At 44.2% G+C, this 19149-nt stretch overlaps 1 long non-coding RNA gene across 1 annotated transcript in view; it reads left to right on the forward strand.

Annotated features, from left to right (window-relative positions):
- Positions 1-309: 309 nt before the first annotated feature.
- Positions 310-19149, forward strand: part of LOC146867662 (uncharacterized) — a 79531-nt gene continuing 60691 nt past the window's right edge. The window contains exons 1-2 of the long non-coding RNA XR_014966119.1: positions 310-367; positions 3401-3497. This is a non-coding gene — a long non-coding RNA (uncharacterized LOC146867662). The remainder of the gene's footprint in view (positions 368-3400; positions 3498-19149) is intronic.

Below are 19149 nucleotides of genomic sequence, written 5' to 3' on the forward strand. Positions count from 1 at the left end.
ACTGATTTGCCACGATTGTCATCTTTCATTTCATAACAGCGCTCTTTACGGTAGAGTGGCTGATTAGTAATTGCTTTTCTTTTCAATGAGGTAGCTTAATTTTGCCATGTTGGCCATATTTCTTTGTATAGTAGTGATTTCTATAGCAACGATTGCTCTCTTTGATTGTAGTACATAACCGCACTCGGACGGTTACCATGGACGCCGCCGGGGATGCGACGCAACGTGGAAAAGCTCATGTACAAGTGATGTACACCCAGAAGCACTGCACCAAAGTATTTAGTTGGATGCAGCTTGGGAGCAAGTAGCATACGGAGCTCCAGGGGTCTGAAATCGGTTACAAAAACGGACGATCACCCTTGACGAAGTAAGTGTGGGTTGGGGGGCCCTATATCAGAATCTTTTCCTAAAAATAACTCTGCGAGGAAAGGTCTTGTCACAACATTACACATAATCCCTACAGTGTGTGACTACAGGGCTCGCCCCCTCGGAGCCTCCATTTTGTGAAACAATACCGAGCAATAAGTATGTTATTTTGATCTTGAAGAAACGTAAAAATGCATATTTGTGTCATTATCTTTACATCACTTTGTGTGCATTACCACTTTAAGCTAATCACTATGAGCCTGATTACCTCACACAATGCATGTTTCTTATACATTGCGCTGTCAAAGCAACGTTCAATTGCAGTGCGTGCATTTTCACATTGCACTGCCAATACAACATGGACAGCAACACTATGTAGAATTAAGCCTGCATCCTGTAATTGTCTCCATGCTTTCCAATACAGAACACAATTAGCAGCCTACTGTGAATTATTTCCGGGGCACAGAGGTTCCATCATGCTTGGAACTAAATGCATGGCGAAAGAGCGCTGGGAATGCTATGCCCATGCTCCCTTGAATAATCTACTACCATATAACAATGATGCCTTCCTCGTTTGATATTGAATACCGAGACTCAAAGGGTTAAGTAAGCACAGACAACTGTAAGTTACGAACTGTGAATTGAATGTCCCATGCCATAGCACACATGCAATACTGGTCCTGAAGAAAGCTATCCTGACCCAAAGGGCATTTAGACATTATGGCTGAAACATGTTGACCGAGACTTAGGATGTGAAAGTTCATTGCTTTCTCAGAGCACATCTATCACTGCTTTTAAACTTTGACCAAGGTTGCTTCTATTAAATATACCGTACTGGCTGCCAACCTGGAAGCAATTTTAAGTCACCCTTTTCTTCACTTGAGAGTACCCAGAAACACCTGCTCCAATGTAAGCAGGTGTTATAGCACATCCTTGATGCACTAGGTGTCTCGAGTGGTACCTCAATGATGAAGCATGCCACCAGCTAGGTTATTGGGTGAGGGGTACTTAAAGAAAACCTAAACGTGTTTTCACACGGACGTGTGAAGGACATCTCAAGCAGACAAAGTATGGTAGGATGCTTGCTTTTCTTTGTTGAGTGCATTTATGAGGGAAGATGACCGGACTGTCTTCTCACTCTCTAATGTTGTTATCCTACATCTTGTAAAGATATAGTCTAATGCTGTACTGTTGTTGAAGGAATGAACACAAGAGGCATTTGGCTGAGCATTCCTTGCTATTATCTCTGCGGAGGCGAGGTTATACACCTGGGAGAAGTTGTTAAACTACTTTCTGCCAGACAGCTAATCCCATTGCTCGTGGTGTCCGCACCAAGGTTATGTAGATTGAAGACGCCTGCTATGACTACATCTAATCCTGGATGTTCACACAGTGATTAAATAAGGACAACATAAATTAAATAAGGATAACATGTCTTGGATTGTCATAGTTTCCATAGTGATCTCTGAAAAAAACAATATTCAAGATCTAGATTTAATAAAATATGTAAGGAGATGTATGTGATAATAAAGATATGTAATCCTACATGTATTATTATCTGTACACTACGCGTGGGGTGTTATTAAATGAATCATACTTGCACATATGTGTGAATGACTAATGTAGTTGTAAGAGAAAATACTGGGATGAATAAGTGAGTTACATGTTACTTGGTACATATTGTATTGAGGCTTACAAGGTTAGATGTAGCATAATGGTATTGCAACCATGGTGTCTCAGGATGTATATGTGGACCCTCGTTTGCGGAGGTCTCCACCCTTTTGGCGGAGAACTCCACACCTATGGTATATGGCAAGTGTAGGAGGATATAGACGCCTGGAGTTTTTTGTAAACATCATTTGTTATACTGGTGTTTAGATGCACACATAGTCTTAGAATACCATGGGGTGGTATTAGATCCCTTCCCACTTTAATAAATCAATTATATTTCGATTCAGAGAATTACTGTTCGCTGCCTTGTTTTGTGGTCTTAACACTACATTTATAACCCACACTATACTGTGGCTTCTCTCTCTTTTTTCTTCTCAGATGTCAACCTAAACTGACTTCCTCTCTGCTGCCGATCTCTTTCAAATTATATTTTGGCTGCATTGTTTTTAGATGTCTCAATGACTTTACACCCCTTGTGTATGTCCCATGGCCATTTGCAGACCCTTTTATATAGTCTTTGCACATAGCCTCTTATCATTTTCTCATTCCACGCTGGGCCCATTTCCTACATTCACACTTAGGGCCCCATTAGGATGGCGGCACCCTAGCGGTGCTGGGACTGGCCGCCAGCAGTGCGGCGGTCCTGCACCACTGATTAGGATGCAACCGCCACCCTGGCGGTCGCATTCCGCATCATTGCCATTGCGGCGGGTGCTGCTGTAGGCAGCACCCGCCGCAATGCCAAACAGGCATGTTGTGCATTGCCATGCACAACGTGGCAGGCACCGCGCGGTGCCTCCCACCTTGTGCATGGCAATATAGGGGTGTACTATAGGTACCCCCCAAGTGAAGCCCCCCACCCCCTCTCCGGGGGCCCGCAACGGGCCCCCAAAGCAATTCCCGCCAGCCTCTCCATGGCGGCATCGCCATCATGGAAAGGCCTTTGAGGACACCCATCCTAATATGGATGGCGGTGCCTGGTAGGCACCGCCACCATATCAGTGCCAAGTTCCGCCTGGTCGGCAATCGTAATGATTGCCGACCGGCGGAAAAGCGCCGGACGCACCTTGTGTCTGCCGCGATACCCCCCGCCATGGTAATATGGCGGGGGGGTAAATGAGGTTGTGATGGCGGGCGGACCGCCATCATAATGACCCCCATTGTGCCCACAAGATTTAGTGTACTTTGTCCTGTCAGATTTTAATTTCTACTCCTCTTTCTTCCCTTTGCCAGCACTTTTATCCTAAATGATTGCTTTGCACTTTTAATAATTCACCCTATCGTTTTTAATTGTGACTGTTCTTTATTCTGTTGAATTGCTTAATCTGTTAAATTGCTTACCTGAAAGATGTTCCCTTTCCAGAACCCACCCCATGCTTGTTCGAGCTACCCAAGAGTCACATGGCAGCAGGAAGCAAACTTACAGTGGTCTGGTCTTGTGGATGTCATAAATCTTCAAGGTAGCCCCATGTGATCCTTTATCGTGTGTAATGACACAGATGTGCACTTTTAATGCTTGTGAAGCTGAATCAATAGCACCATCAGGAAAAAAAACACGCTTTAACGGCAAGTCTAATGTTTAAAAATACACCCAGCACATTTTGCTTATTTACTGAAAGCAGTTTAGAAATGTAATAACCACGTATCTCTTTACAAATATTGTCACATTGAGCTTAACGTGTGGAAAACAATACATCAAGTTAATAAAAAGTAGAAATGTGTATTTTTGTAAAATATCTTTTGACCTTTTAAAAAAAGATGGCTATGTAAGTGCAGATTTATTAAAAACAAATGTATGTCTATTTTGGTGTGTTTAAGTGAGCATAAGTAGGCTGCAAAACAAATTTTCTGGGCCTGCTGGTCTGGGCCTCACTGACAGCTAAAGAAACCTGGCTTTTAAAAATTGACAGCATGCAGGATTTTGTTCAATGTGTGTTATCCCTTTCTTCATAAAACAGAGGAAATTGTGCTCTTTCCATGGTATTGTTTATTTGTGCTGTAACAATGATTGTGCTTCAGAGAACGCCTGACTGCCAGAGGCATACACATAATCTTTCAATGCTCAAGGTTGACACACCACAGTTAGTTGAACTGTGCTTCATTCATGTTCTCAAAAAGGCATTGTTCAGCAGTGCACTGTTCCACCTGTATGTAGATGAAAAGACCTTATTGCTCATTAAGTTCGGGACGGTATCTAGAGTAGCCTGTTTTACATAATTGAACTTTTACAATGTTGATTGGTTATTGTCAGTGTATCTTTTTAGCAGGGCCGGACTGGGACCCATAACCGGCCCTGGCAAACTGCTCAGTGGGCCCCCCTGTGGAGCAGTGGGGGGGTGCGACCGAGCTGTTTCCTAGGGCCGGTTTGGGCCGATTTTGTTACAGGGGGCCGATATTGCCGGCCCCCGGTAACAAGAAAGGCACCCCCAGGGCCCCAAACCGGCCCCCACCCTGGCGGCCCACCGGGGAAACGCCCGGAGCCCGCTACGGCCAGTCTGGCCCTGCTTTTTAGTGCAGGCCAACGTGCCACTTCAAACTATGCAAAGGGCATTATTCACTACTACTGTGAAACTATAAAATGTGCTGCTTTTGGGATGTTTGTGAGAACTTTTTTCCTTATTCCTACTGAGCAGTCTCTACGACAGGTTGTGATTCGAGTCTATACGTGAAATATATTTGTGGCTGAGCTTATGTCATCCTCTTGCTGATTTGAATTGCCTGAATAACTAATCTTTTCGCTTTCTGTCATGATATTCAATTTTAAATAAAGCTTCAGGGTTTGGACTTTTGTCATGTCCTGTGTGGATTTTCCTTTGTTTGCCTTGGGACCTCATCCTATGTGACTCAGGCGACCCGATCTGCCCTATCGGCCCCTTAGGAAAGCGATGACAGCTATAAGGGCATGACATCAGGCGCGGCCAGTCCTTTTCGGCGGAGGGGTCGCGCCACTCTACCTTTTGTCCCGTAGGAACAGTGTCTGTCAGGCTGAACAAAGGTCAGCCTGATAGACACTGTTCACTTTCAGTTCAGGCAGCCAGACATGCACAACATGCGCAAGCTCCTGGTTGCCTGAACTGAACTTTGCTGGACTGAGAAAGTCACTGCTCCTGTGGGCGTGATGACCTCAGCTTAGCAAAGGGCCCTGAGGCCCTCCCCTCAGTGACGTGGGGTGGCGTCACTGATTGCCTCGCACCTGGGCGCTTCAGTTTTAAGCCCTGAAGCGCCCGGGGTCGAGTGTCAATCAGTGACGCTTCATCACAGAATTGTGTGGGGTCAATAGTCTCACTGACCCCATCCCACTCTGTGATGACATTGGGCCTGCTGCCTTCCCTCATTGGCTGACCTGGTCAGCCAATGAGGAAAGGCAGCAGTCCCAAGCCTTCTAGAACAGCCGAGGCAGCGCAGAGCTGGTTGCAGGTGTGTGTTTTGTTTTGTTTTTAAATTGTTTTGTGCGTGCAAGTATGAATGTTTGGGAAAGAGTGTTGTGAATGAATGAGTTTGTGTGTGTGCGTGCGTGTGTGAATGCATGGTTGTGAGTGTTATGTGTATGTGCGTGTGTGTGTCCCGTCTGCCCCCCTCACTCCAAAAATACCCGGCCGCCCCTGCATGACATTAATCCCAGTGGCTTCACTCCATGTGATATCATTGTTAATTGATTATGATAATTAGGCCCCTCACTATTTTCCTTAGAACTTGCACCGTGAGGGGGTGTACTGCACAAACCAAACATCGCTTGCCTCACAGTGCACATTCACACTTACACACTCACACACACACAGTCCACACTGTCCTTATGGACAACAAACAGGCTTTCACACTTCAGCACATCAAGCAGACACCTAGTCAAGTGTGATCAGAGAGTAGTGAGTTATCACTCAATCTCCTCTCTTTACTGGACTTGTCTGGCTCTTTTTAGAACATCTTGCAGCCAACGGGTGGGTTCTGCTCCCTTGCTTTCACAGCTAACCTGTTGGAGTAACATTATGATGGCAATTTGAGAGTTATATATCACTCTTGTAGACATCACATTTTATCAGATGTAAAAATGCTACAAAAGGGCACTGACTATGCTATTGCGTACATAATAAATTAAACGTGGCGATAAGCACCGCAAATCACATACGCCATTGGTGACTCGCTGTACGTTAAGATATTAATGTCAAACTTGAATCAATCATTGCCTAGACCACAAACTCTTGGCAAGTGCTGGACTAGGACAGGGTGCACTCAATCCCGACTTGGATAAAAACACTTAGGCCCTGATTATGAGTGGGTCAATGTTTTCGGACTCCTAAGCAAAATCCAGGTTTTATTGAACGCACTTATTGAACGCACCCACTAATCACTGAGTGCATTAAATATCTCACCCTTGGTTACATTTTGGCAGGTCAAACCTGCCGGAATTGAACGGGGGGAAATTATATTGGGGGAGTATACACATGGTATTCCCCAAATACTTAGTGGCAACAACATGCATGATTACAGGCAGTGATCACTTCAGTGTATCAGGGAGGATAGCCAGCAGTAATGGAAAAATGCTTTATCAATTTGGAGTGCCTCAAGATGGTTAATAAATGACAGTCATAGCTGCAATGTCCCTGGCACAAAGGTAATACCATTTGTAATAAGGCTCCCTAATGCCTCACGATTTATCACTCAGACATCACCTTTAAATATATTAAACATATTTTGGAAATCCAACTATTTTTCTCCAGACATCAGGTTATGAGCTCTAAAAATGCATATTTTCACCTTGACTAAAAGCTTTTCAATGTTGGGATACATATGCATAATTCAACCAATGAAAAGCTTCTAATTTAGCAGGCTGGCTGTACACAGGAGAGTCACTTGCAGGTGCCTGGCGAGCTACCAGTAGTTCACGACCTATTCATTGTTTTGCCCCTTCCATGACAAATGGTATTTGTAGGCGCATCTGAAAACTGCAGATAAAGTTGATGTTTGAGTGGCAAAGTTATCTACATTTCAAGACGTATTAGTAGTACTAGGAGTTTGGCATCGACTTATACCTTGACTTGGAGCTAGACCCATTTACTTAACATAGAGATGATTTGGGTTCTTAGTTTGGTTGATAGTTGTTACTAAGTTTAGCTTTTACAGGTGGTTGGTCCATTTATTTGTGTGTGGAGGCAGTTATAGTGCCAGGATGATGGTTGGTATCGACTGAAGAGAAGAATGATAATTTTTAATCAAGAAAGATATGTATGTAAATAGTGCAAGTTTGCGAAGCTGCAAACATTTTTTCTCTGAGACTAACTTAGTGACTTTTTATTAAAAAAACTTTGCAAACTTCATGATTTCACAACCTTTGCAAATTTTTAACTAAAACAATAGCAAGTGAACCATCTGGTGAATAGTGTTGAAGAGAAAGATTTTTGCCAAAAGCTCAAATTTTAGCAGGAAAATTCTCTCACAGAAGAGACTGGGAAGAAGAATGTGTTGTAAAACTTTTTTATGGGGGGAGAAACTTAGGTTGCAAGCAAACTTGAGAAAATGTGCAAACTTTGGAACTGGTGAAGTTTACAACTTCACTCAATTTTGTAGACAAAGATTATACTTCTTTTTCTTGAGTGATGAATTTAAGCATCAGTCTCCTGAAACTGTTTAGATTATTCTTTTAAGGGCTCACACTACTCACAACTCCGTCATTCCTAAGCTGTGAATACCTTACACCTACCCTTACAGAGAATGATGACCATTTTAGTTTCCGGAAAGAGTCAAAAACCTAGTTGCCTCTCACCAGAATTGCCATCTTGTGTATTTTCCCAGTAGTGGAGGTTATATTGGGTTGCTGAGGTCATCTTGATCTCATTTTGTTTGTGTTATGTAAATTCTGGTCATAATACAATGCAGGTTTCAGCAACGATACCAGGTCTTTAGATGCAGTGAGTAAAGGATAGAAATACTACAAAAGTAGAATCTCAAAGGAAGTCTACCAGAAGGCTGATATTTGACATTCTGATGTCATAATGTTGAAGAGTACTGTTACTCTATCTCTTGCCTGTGAAATGTGTATGGCATGCCATACGAAGCGTTATGTGAAAAAGAAATCAAAATAACCATAATATTCTCGTATTCAGGAATTATTTTTAAAGGAGGAAATGAGAACATTATTATTTTGTTGAGAATAATTATGATTAAAGAAGAAACATTGAAACAAAGCATGTTTTCCATGTTTAAAGCAGCAACGTGACAAATAAAAAGGGTTAGCATTAACGATTGTGTTGGGTTTTGAAGTGGTGGCATGTATAGAGGTAGTGTTTGGTGTAAAGGAAGAGGTTGGTGTAGTGGTAGTGGAGGTGCAGGTGCAGGTGTAAGGATTCAGGTCTGAGGTAATGGTATTCTGGTAGAGTTAGAAACATGTGTAAAGGTAGGTGTAGGAGCTGGGGTAGTTGTGGATAAAGAGGTTCACGTAGGTGTAGAAGCTAATGTTAGGGCCATTGTAAGTGTGAGGGCTTGTATAACTTCAATATATTCATCATCGCATTCCAATAAGAAAAGTGAATCATTATGAATTCTTCATTTTGTATTTAGTGTATTTCTTCATTACAGCGGCAGGCTCTGTTAAAGAGTCTAACCGAGTTTCTTTCCAGATTTTGGCGGGAAAATGAGGCTGAAGAGATTGCACATTGGGTTATTAGAATACTGTTGACCGGTGTGATTACTGCAACATGTGTGTTGGACACCAGGTTGTAAGAAGCATGGTGCTGGGGTAGTTTATTAGAGTACTGTTTATCAGTGTGATGGCTGTGACATGCGTTGGATACCAGGTTGTAAGATGGATGGTGCTGGCATGGGTTATTAGAGTACTGTTGATCGGTGTGATGCTGAAAAATGTGTGTTGGACACCAGGTTGGAAGACTGGAGGGTGCTAATGTGGCTTATTAGAGTACTGTTGATCAGTGTGATGGCTGTGACATGTGAGTTGGACACCAAGTTGTTAGATGGATGGTGCTGGCGTGGGTTATTAGAGTACTGTTGATTGGTGTGATGGCTGTGACATGTTTGTTGGACACCAGGTTGTAAGCTGGATGATGCTGGCTGGGTTATTAAAGTACTGTTGATCGGTGTGATGGCTGTGACATGCGTTGGACACCAGGTTGTAAAAAGCATGGTGCTGGCGTGGTTTATTAGAGTACTGTTGATTGGTGTGATGGCTGTGACTTGTGTTGGATGCCAGGTTGTAAGAAGCATGGTGCTGGCGTGGTTTATTAGAGTACTGTTGATCGGTGTGATGGCTGTGACGTGTGTTGCACACCAGGTTGTAAGATGGATGGTGCTGGCATGGGTTATTGGAGTACTGTTGATTTGTGTGATGGCTGTGACATGTGTGTTGGACACCAGGTTGTAAGATGGATGATCTCAGTGTGGGTTATTAGAGTACTGTTGATCGGTGTGATGGCTGTGACATGTGTGGGACACCAGGTTGTAAGATGGATGGTGCTTTCGTTGGTTAATGGAGTACTGTTGATTGGTGTGATGGCTGTGACATGTGCTTTGGACACCAGGTTGTCAGATAAATTGTGCTGGCGTGGTTTATTAGAGTACTATTGATCAGTGTGATGGCTGTGACTTGTGTTGGACACCAGGTTGTAAGAAGCATGGTGCTGGTGTGGTTTATTAGAGGACTGTTGATCGGTATGATGGCTGCGAAGTGCGTTGGACACCATGTTGTAAGATGGATGGTGCTGACGTGGTTTATTAGAGGACTGTTGATCGGTATGATGGCTGCGAAGTGTGTTGGTCACCAGGTTGTAAGAAGCATGGTGCTGGCGTAGTTTATTAGAGTACTGTTGATCGGTGTGATGGCTGTGACGTGTGTTGGATGCCAGGTTGTAAGATGGATGGTGTTGGTGTGGGTTATTAGAGTACTGTTGATCAGGGTGATAGCTGTGACGTGTGTTTGACACCAGGTTGTAAGAAACATGGTACTGGTGTGGTTTTTTAGAGTACTGTTGATCGGTGTGATGGCTGTGACATGTGTTGGACACCAGGTTGTAAGAAGCATGGTGCTGGCGTGGTTTATTAGAGTACTGTTGATCGGTGTGATGGCTGTGACTTGTGTTGGACGCCAGGTTGTAAGAAGCATGGTGCTGGCGTGGTTTATTAGAGTACTGTTGATCGGTGTGATGGCTGTGATGTGTGTTGGACACCAGGTTGTAAGATGGATGGTGTTGGTGTGGGTTATTAGAGTACTGTTGATCAGGGTGATGGCTGTGACGTGTGTTGGATGCCAGGTTGTAAGAAGCTTGGTGCTGGTGTGGTTTTTTAGAGTACTGTTGATCGGTGTGATGGCTGTGATGTGTGTTGGACACCAGGTTGTAAGATGGATGGTGCTGGCGTGGTTTATTAGAGTACTGTTGATCGGTGTGATGGCTGTGACGTGTGTTGGACACCAGGTTGTAAGATGGATGGTGTTGGTGTGGGTTATTAGAGTACTGTTGATCGGTGTGATGGCTGTGACGTGTGTTGGATGCCAGGTTGTAAGATGGATGGTGTTGGTGTGGGTTATTAGAGTACTGTTGATCGGTGTGATGGCTGTGACGTGTGTTGGACACCAGGTTGTAAGATGGATGGTGCTGGTGTGGTTTATTAGAGTACTGTTGATCGGTGTGATGGCTGTGACGTGTGTTGGATACCAGGTTGTAAGATGGATGGTGTTGGTGTGGGTTATTAGAGTACTGTTGATCGGTGTGATGGCTGTGACGTGTGTTTGACGTCAGGTTGTAAGAAGCATGGTGCTGGTTTGGTTTTTTAGAGTACTGTTGATCGGTGTGATGGCTGTGACGTGTGTTGGATGGCAGGTTGTAAGAAGCATGGTGCTGACGTGGTTTATTAGAGTACTGTTGATCGGTGTGATGGCTGTGACATGTTTGTTGGGCACCAGGTTGTAAGCTGGATGATTCTGGCCTGGGTTATTAAAGTACTGATGATCTGTGTGATGGCTGGGACATGTGTGTAAGGCACCAGATTGTAGAATGGATGATTAGAGTACGGTTGATCGGTGTGATGCTGTAACATGTGTGTTGGACATCAGGTAGTAAGATGGATGGTGCTGGCATGGGTTATTGGAGTACTGTTGATTGGTGTGATGGCTGTGACATGTGTGTTGGACACCAGGTTGTAAGATGGATGATCTCAGTGTGGGTTATTAGAGTACTGTTGATCTGTGTGATGGCTGTGACTTGTGTGGGACACCAGGTTGTAAGATGGATGGTGCTTTCGTGGGTTAATGGAGTACTGTTGATTGGTGTGATGGCTGTGACATGTGCTTTGGACACCAGGTTGTCAGATAAATTGTGCTGGCGTGGTTTATTAGAGTACTATTGATCAGTGTGATGGCTGTGACGTGCGTTGGACACCATGTTGTAAGATGGATGGTGCTGATGTGGTTTATTAGAGTACTGTTGATCGGTGTGATGGCTGTGATGTGTGTTGGGCACCAGGTTGTAAGAAGCATGGTGCTGGCATAGTTTATTAGAGTACTGTTGATCGGTGTGATGGCTGTGATGTGTGTTGGATGCCAGGTTGTAAGATGGATGGTGTTGGTGTGGGTTATTAGAGTACTGTTGATCAGTGTGATGGCTGTGACATGTGTTTGACACCAGGTTGTAAGAAGCATGGTACTGGTGTGGTTTTCTAGAGTACTGTTGATTGGTGTGATGGCTGTGACGTGTGTTGGACACCAGGTTGTAAGAAGCATGGTGCAGGCGTGGTTTATTAGAGTACTGTTGATCGGTGTGATGGCTGTGACTTGTGTTGGACGCCAGGTTGTAAGAAGCATGGTGCTGGCGCGGTTTCTTAGAGTACTGTTGATTGGTGTGATGGCTGTGACGTGTGTTGGACACCAGGTTGTAAGATGGATGGTGCTGGTGTGGTTTATTAGAGTACTGTTGATCAGTGTGATGGCTGTGATGTGTGTTGGACACCAGGTTGTAAGATGGATGGTGTTGGTGTGGGTTATTAGAGTACTGTTGATCGGTGTGATGGCTGTGACGTGTGTTGGATGCCAGGTTGTAAGATGGATGGTGTTGGTGTGGGTTATTAGAGTACTGTTGATCGGTGTGATGGCTGTGACGTGTGATGGACACCAAGTTGTAAGATGGATGGTGCGTTTTTTTAGAGTACTGTTGATTGGTGGGATGGCTGTGACGTGTGTTTGACGCCAGGTTGTAAGAAGCATGGTGCTGGTTTGGTTTTTTCAGAGCACTGTTGATCGGTATGATGGCTGTGACGTGTGTTGGATGGCAGGTTGTCAGAAGCATGGTGCTGGCGTGGTTTATTAAAGTACTGTTGATCGGTGTCATAGCTGTGACTTGTGTTTGACACCAGGTTGTAAGAAGCATGGTGCTGGTATGGTTTTTTAGAGTACTGTTGATCGGTGTTATGCTGTGATGTGTGTTGGACACCAGGTTGTAAGAAGCATGGTGCTGGCGTAGTTTATTAGAGTACTGTTGATCGGTGTGATGGCTGTGACGTGTGTTGGACACCAGGTTGTAAGAAGCATGGTGCTGGCGTGGTTTATTAGAGTTCTGTTGATCGTTGTGATGGCTGTGATGTGTGTTTGACGCCAGGTTGTAAGAATCTTGGTGCTGGTGTGGTTTTTTAGAGTAATGTTGATCGGTGTGATGGCTGTGAAGTGTGTTGGATGCCAGGTTGTAAGAAGCATGGTGCTGGCGTGGTTTATTAGAGTACTGTTGATCTGTGTGATGGCTGTGACGTGTGTTGGATGCCAGGTTGAAAGATGGATGGTGTTGGTGTGGGTTATTAGAGTACTGTTGATCGGTGTGATGGCTGTGACGTGTGTTTGACACCAGGTTGTAAGAAGCATGGTGCTGGTGTGGTTTTTTAGAGTACTGTTGATCGGTGTGATGGCTGTGACGTGTGTTGGACACCAGGTTGTAAGAAGCATGGTGCTGGCGTGGTTTATTAGAGTACTGTTGATCGGTGTGATGGCTGTGACTTGAATTGGATGCCAGGTTGTAAGAAGCATGGTGCTGGCGTGGTTCATTAGAGTACTGTTGATCGGTGTGATGGCTGTGACGTTTGTTGGACACCAGGTTGTAAGATGGATGGTGCTGGTGTGGTTTTTTTAGAGTACTGTTGAACGTGTTATGGCTGTGACGTGTGTTGGATGCCAAGTTGTAAGAAGCAAGGTGCTGACGTGGTTTATTAGAGTACTGTTGATCGGTGTGAATGCTGTGACATGTGTTGGACGCCAGCTTGTAAGAAGCATGGTGCTGGCGTGGTTTATTAGAGTACTGTTTATCGGTGTGATGGCTGTGACGTGTGTTGGATGCCAGGTTGTAAGAGGGATGGTGTTGGTGTGGGTTATTAAAGTACTGTTGATGGCTGTGATGGCTGGGACGTGTGTTGGATACCAGGTTGTAAGATGGATGGTGCTGGCGCGGATTAGTATTGGGTTGAGGACTTCTGGTTTGTCCAGGCTCCCGTACCCACCCCCCATGGCCAGCTCCTTATTCGTTATCCATCTCCAGCCATAGCTTGGATCTTCCTGCAGCACAAGTATGCATTTAACATCTCTGCAACGAGAGCCGGGCTTGTAATAATGTAGTTCCCCACCGAGCAGACTGTCTACCCTCCAAACTAGCTGGAAAAGCAACTTTCTCAAGCTCAATTGCTGACGATGGAGATGTGGTTTGTGACCCGCAACCATAAGTGGCCATTTGGAAGCCGCTCTGCTCTTCTCCTGTGTTTTGCGTAATGCGTGACAGGAGAGCTGACGCTGTGTTGTTTACATTTACAGTCACCCGACATACCTAAACTCGCAGCAACCGAAGTTTTCACCTAGGCTACTTATTTCTGCATCCCTGACTGCGTGTATTTAATGCTGTACTCACAGGCCGCACCCAGAAAATATTTCCTGTGCAGATTCCACACGCTTCGGACCCACACAGGGCGAGCTGTCGCATAGCTGCGATGCAAACCTCTCATCAAATCATACTATCTTTGAAACCTGTGGTCAGCCACATTTGTGGTCCCGTCACACTATTTTGATCTGAGTAGAACAGCTGCCTTTTCAGAGGCCCAGGCGGTAGGCGGGTTTATTGCATACCACTGCTTATGACGTCACGGCCACAAAAGCAAACACATCTGTCATATTCATTGAGGCGCATGGAGCTCACACAGATACGCTGTGACTCCCTCCGCGAGGTACCGTGGTGGCCTCGCTAGTCACAGAGCATGTCGCAAGAGGGCCCTTGACATACCTAAGATTTACTTTATTTATTCATTGAGAGTTTTATAAAGCACACACAAGCAAAGCCCGGGGTTTCAGAGTACAGTATACCAGGTAATGAGAGGTTACAGTGATATTATTTTTTGTGCTGCACGATTTCGAGAGGAGCGGAATTGCCTTGTAGTACTGCAACCCGATTTACTGTCTAAAAATCTTGGCGGTAAAATTGCATGTGGCTCGGGAAGCAAGTGCTATCCGGCCTGGTCCTAGACCCAGACCCTTTCCTGCAGGCACGTGGGGAACATGCAATGCCCCCCTCCCCCTGTCAGCCGGCTTCATCCCATTCCATCTGCCTCCCTCTGAACCCATCCTCCACCCGCCACTCACCGGACCCCCTCACTCGCATTTACCACATCCTTAGAACAGGTGGTAAATGTGAACATTAATACCCACGGAAAAGGGAAGACTGTGGAATTTCACATGTAAAAGCGGGGTTAGCACAGTTAGTCCACATTCTGTGGGAATTAACTCCTAATTGATCTGTACTGGGGGTGTTACTGCACAGTACTTGCGTTTATGGGTGCAAAGTTAACACCCTGCCAGTAGTGGGCAACCCATACTCAGGGCCTTAGAGTTCAAGCAGGAGTCTCTCAACTGGTGTTAAACACACTGCCAGCAGATGATAAATAAAACGATTTTAAAACATTGTTATTATCATGCTATTTATCTCTGTCTTACTGCTTCCATTTGTAGTCCGAATCAGATGGAGTTGGAGGGGCGGGTCTGGGCTATGGCAAGGAGGAGTAGTGTGCACTTATAAGTGCGCACGTCAGTTTGGCCTGCCGTCTTCGGCCTGCCAAGCAGACATGCGCACTTATGTTTCTCCAACCAAGTTGTGTTCAACAGCTGAATTGGAGAAATTCCACAGGCTCACAGGCACTGTTTGAGAGGCAAACCAGGCTGCTCAGACCAATCCTAGTGCTGCTCTCATGCTAGGTATATAGCATGAGAGCAGCATCCGGATTGGGTGGGGAGCCTGTGCTTCCACTTTCGGGATGAGAGGAGCAGGAGCAGGAGCAACGAGGCGTTCGGCAGCGGGAGCTGAGCGGAGCAGCAGGTAAGTGATTTTATTTATATTTTTTATTTCACAACCCCGTTTCCCTCCACGTCGCCCTACCAGTTTCGTTTGGCAGCAGCAGCTGCTACTGGCTGGGCCTCGAAGAACAACAATAGCAGAGCTGCTGTAACACCTTCAGTGCTTAATTTGTACACAAATAAGTCCTGGGGCCTTCGTGATGAGGCCACCGCAGCTTGCACCACACATTGCCAGTGCCAGCGCCGCCAATAACAGAACTTACACAACTACCAACCATCACACTGCTACAATTGTGAGAATTCAGACTGTTCAAGGCCCCCAAGCTTTAAAAATGGTTTGGGTGACTAGTAGTAGTTGTTTTAAATATGTATTGAATTATTAAATAACTATTTTCCTGCTCATCTTTAAATGAGCAGCTGTTCCAAGTGCTGGTGCCGGCAATTAAGTGCAGGTGCCAAGTACCGGAAAGCACCAGCTCAAATTAAGCGCTGAATACCTTCCATTTGTAAAGTGGTGAGCAGCTCTGCTAAGCCTAGCTGAGTTTTATGTACAGAACACCTTTGTTATAGCCCAGAAAACAGAGCTTTCCGAGATTTAACAGAATAGCATGCAAATAGTGCACACACAACCTGCAATTTGCAGACCTTCACCACCCAAATAACCATCCCATTCCCAAGACGAGTGAGAGACATGCTCCAATTGCCAGGTATCACCCTGACGTAGCTGTTTAATCAAGGAAAACAGCATTAACAAATGAAGTGGCAGTCATAAAGTGCAAGATATAAACACAAGCAAAACAAGGAAGACCACACGCAGATGATACAGCAATTGAATTGACATAAATAAAGCAAAATACATTCATCCTAGATCCCACAGTCTAGTGATTAACAGTTCATACATTAATTCTAGCCAGCAGCTGCTTTCCATATGCCTCCCCTGAAAGGGGCAGGTACCGAGCGCCTACAATTCTCATTCCCGATCAGATGCTCTTGGCCAATTAATGTATCAGCATTCCTTTATACAAGCTTTCACCTCTGACTAGACGAGGTAAAAAAGTACACAGAGTTAGCTACATAACATACATAGCCATCGCATACAACTCCAAGGCAATGCATAATGCACTGTCCCTGCCGGGTGCCTGTGGCCTGACAGGCCTCCAAGAAAATCCCCCTTCATAAACCCAGGGTAGGGCTGAAAAGGTCCAGAACCACCAGCTGCTCAGTCTCCCTTCCATCCAGCCCTTTGCCGAACAAGATCATTACCCCATCAAGGGGTCAATGCCAGCCAATCAGTCCAATTTCTAAGGCAAAACTGATCTCTTCTGCTCAAATTTCCACCTTATGCTCCAGGTGTGGGTGGGTGGGTGTTTGTTTACGATGCAGCCCCCACCGCAGGTCCAGAGCCTCCGGAGATGTTGACCGCCATGTGGCCATGGGACAAAGAGGGAGTACTCTGTGACTGCCTCCTTCTTAAAGGCCCCGCTGCTTCTCCGGTGCCCCTGGATGACATCACATCCGTCGTGAGACGAGAAGCCACTGGAAATTGACCCGCTGGAAGGCTCCTGCCTGTGATGCGACTAATCGAGTCTCTCTTCTATGGGAGTCTCTCTACTATGGGCAGGGTACGGCTGCTCAGAAGATGTAGAGTTTCAAACTCCAGAAGATTTATACACATTTCTGCTTGTAGGTTGCCAGACTTTGGCAATGTGTGTACCAGTCATCAGAAATATGTGCATAAGTCCCAGTTAATGGGCCAGTGTATAAAGAAATCCAACAGGGATATGAAGGTCATTGTCTAGGCAAAATAAACCCTCTCTGTGTTCAAGGTCTCGCAAATTGTGGACAATTAACGAGAGAAGCACACTAGCCTGTGAGAGAGCTTGGAACCAATTAAACATCCCCACTCAATCAGATGGTCTTTTTGGCAGCTTGAGAGGTAAGAAGGAGGAAACAATCACAGTTAAAATTCAATGCAGTGTAACCAATTGGGCCACACAATAATCCGCTCGACAACTAAATAAGAGATTTGTATGATTTAATTATACATTTAGAAACAGAACAATATAAAGCAACCTCAGCATTATCATGCAGAAATAAAAAACAAACAAAATGAGCTCAAATCTCCTAAAGAGATTTACCCAACACAACATAAAGCAGACAACTAGTTCTGAAATGACAATGCAAGCAAAGAGGAAAATGAATTGAGCATTACATTTCATCAAATGATTCTCAAAGGTAAGCATGAGCATGCTATCTTTTCCTAAACTGCCTTAAAAGGGACAACCCTAAACTAAAAGTGTTAAAAAAAGGTGTCAGTTGTCACAGTCTTCACTAGAAGGAACTCCAACCAAGGGTCGAGTAGCATGAAGCCATTCAAAGCAGAAACAGAAGCAGAGGTCTGTACCTCATGCAGTCCTAAGATGTCTCTCTGACCTTCACTACGTTACAGCATAATACATTAGATGCACTCAAGTTAAGTCACTTGCTCCTTCCAGTAACTTTCCACAATTCCCATACAAATTGGTTACTGACACTACCTTTCCCACATCGATAAGTTGCTACTTCATTTTCCCTTGGCCATTCTTCTCCTCCTCCATGAGAACTTGCCTCCTAGCTCATTACCGCGTTTCTCCTTGCCAAGATCCACCTTCTCACACCTTGTTATCTGACTAAAACAAAAACCCTTCTTTTCTAGCTATAAGCCATTGTCCACACCAGCAGTAGAAACAAAAATACAAGCAAATACATTCTACATTGAAAGTTAAATGCGAATTACATGTTAATCTCTAACCGGGAGCGTGTACTGAAATGGTTCTCGAAGCCCAAACTTATGTCAATTTAAAAGTGAACAAGGTTACAATACATGCACATTTCTACACATATAGCAAATACAACTTCTTAATACATGAATACATTGCAAAGAATTATGAAAATGTTGTTACACCAACATTAATATAATTTCTTGGAATACGTATAAATGTTTAAACATTAGTCTACACATACACATTCTGTTTTATTAGCTCCACAAAGAAACACATCCAAACGTTAACTATTGTACAGGGGGCCCTTGTTATTTTATTTGAATATTACCCACAGCCTGTCTGTATGGGGCTTAATTAATTATTCATTAACTTTTCAAATATCATAATTGATCTCTTTGCCACATGTAATATCAAAGTCTAGTGACATACACCTCATGTGAATTAAGAAAACTGTCTTTGCTATAGGATTATTGTCATTTCTGAACTGATATATTCTGAACTGATATATTGTGAATATTATCAATGTTGCTTGGTTGAAAATCTGCCGCTTGCTAGTCTTACCATTATATTTTATTATATTAGACTGTAACTGGAGCCCCTTAGGTTTTGTCTATACTCGACACAGAGCGACCTTTTGTAGTTTATACTAGTAAGGTTACACCTTTAATACACTGACTAAATAAAAAACAATTTATCCCTTTCCATCATGGAACAATTGAAAACATTTGGTTTCTCCGATGAGGATTTTGCCACCTTAGTAGGAACTAGTAATACCTTTAGTAATATCTCTAATACAAACATTCGTAATAATGAAGACATTAACCAATTGATAGATCTCAAAAAGAAAGTGAAACGAATGGAAGCCCATGGAGCCTTCATGCTTGAATATCTTAAAGTTGGCATAATACCACAAGGACTACGTATTCGTAATATTCCGGGTCTCTTTGTTGAGTATAGACAATTCCTAGAGAAATGGAGTATGATCGCCAATAGGTGCTCCAGAGATTTCATGATTTTAATTATAGAAACTGCTAAAGA

The sequence above is a fragment of the Triturus cristatus genome, chromosome 1_2 (assembly GCF_964204655.1).
Source record: "Triturus cristatus chromosome 1_2, aTriCri1.1, whole genome shotgun sequence".
Taxonomy (NCBI): Eukaryota; Metazoa; Chordata; class Amphibia; order Caudata; family Salamandridae; genus Triturus; species Triturus cristatus.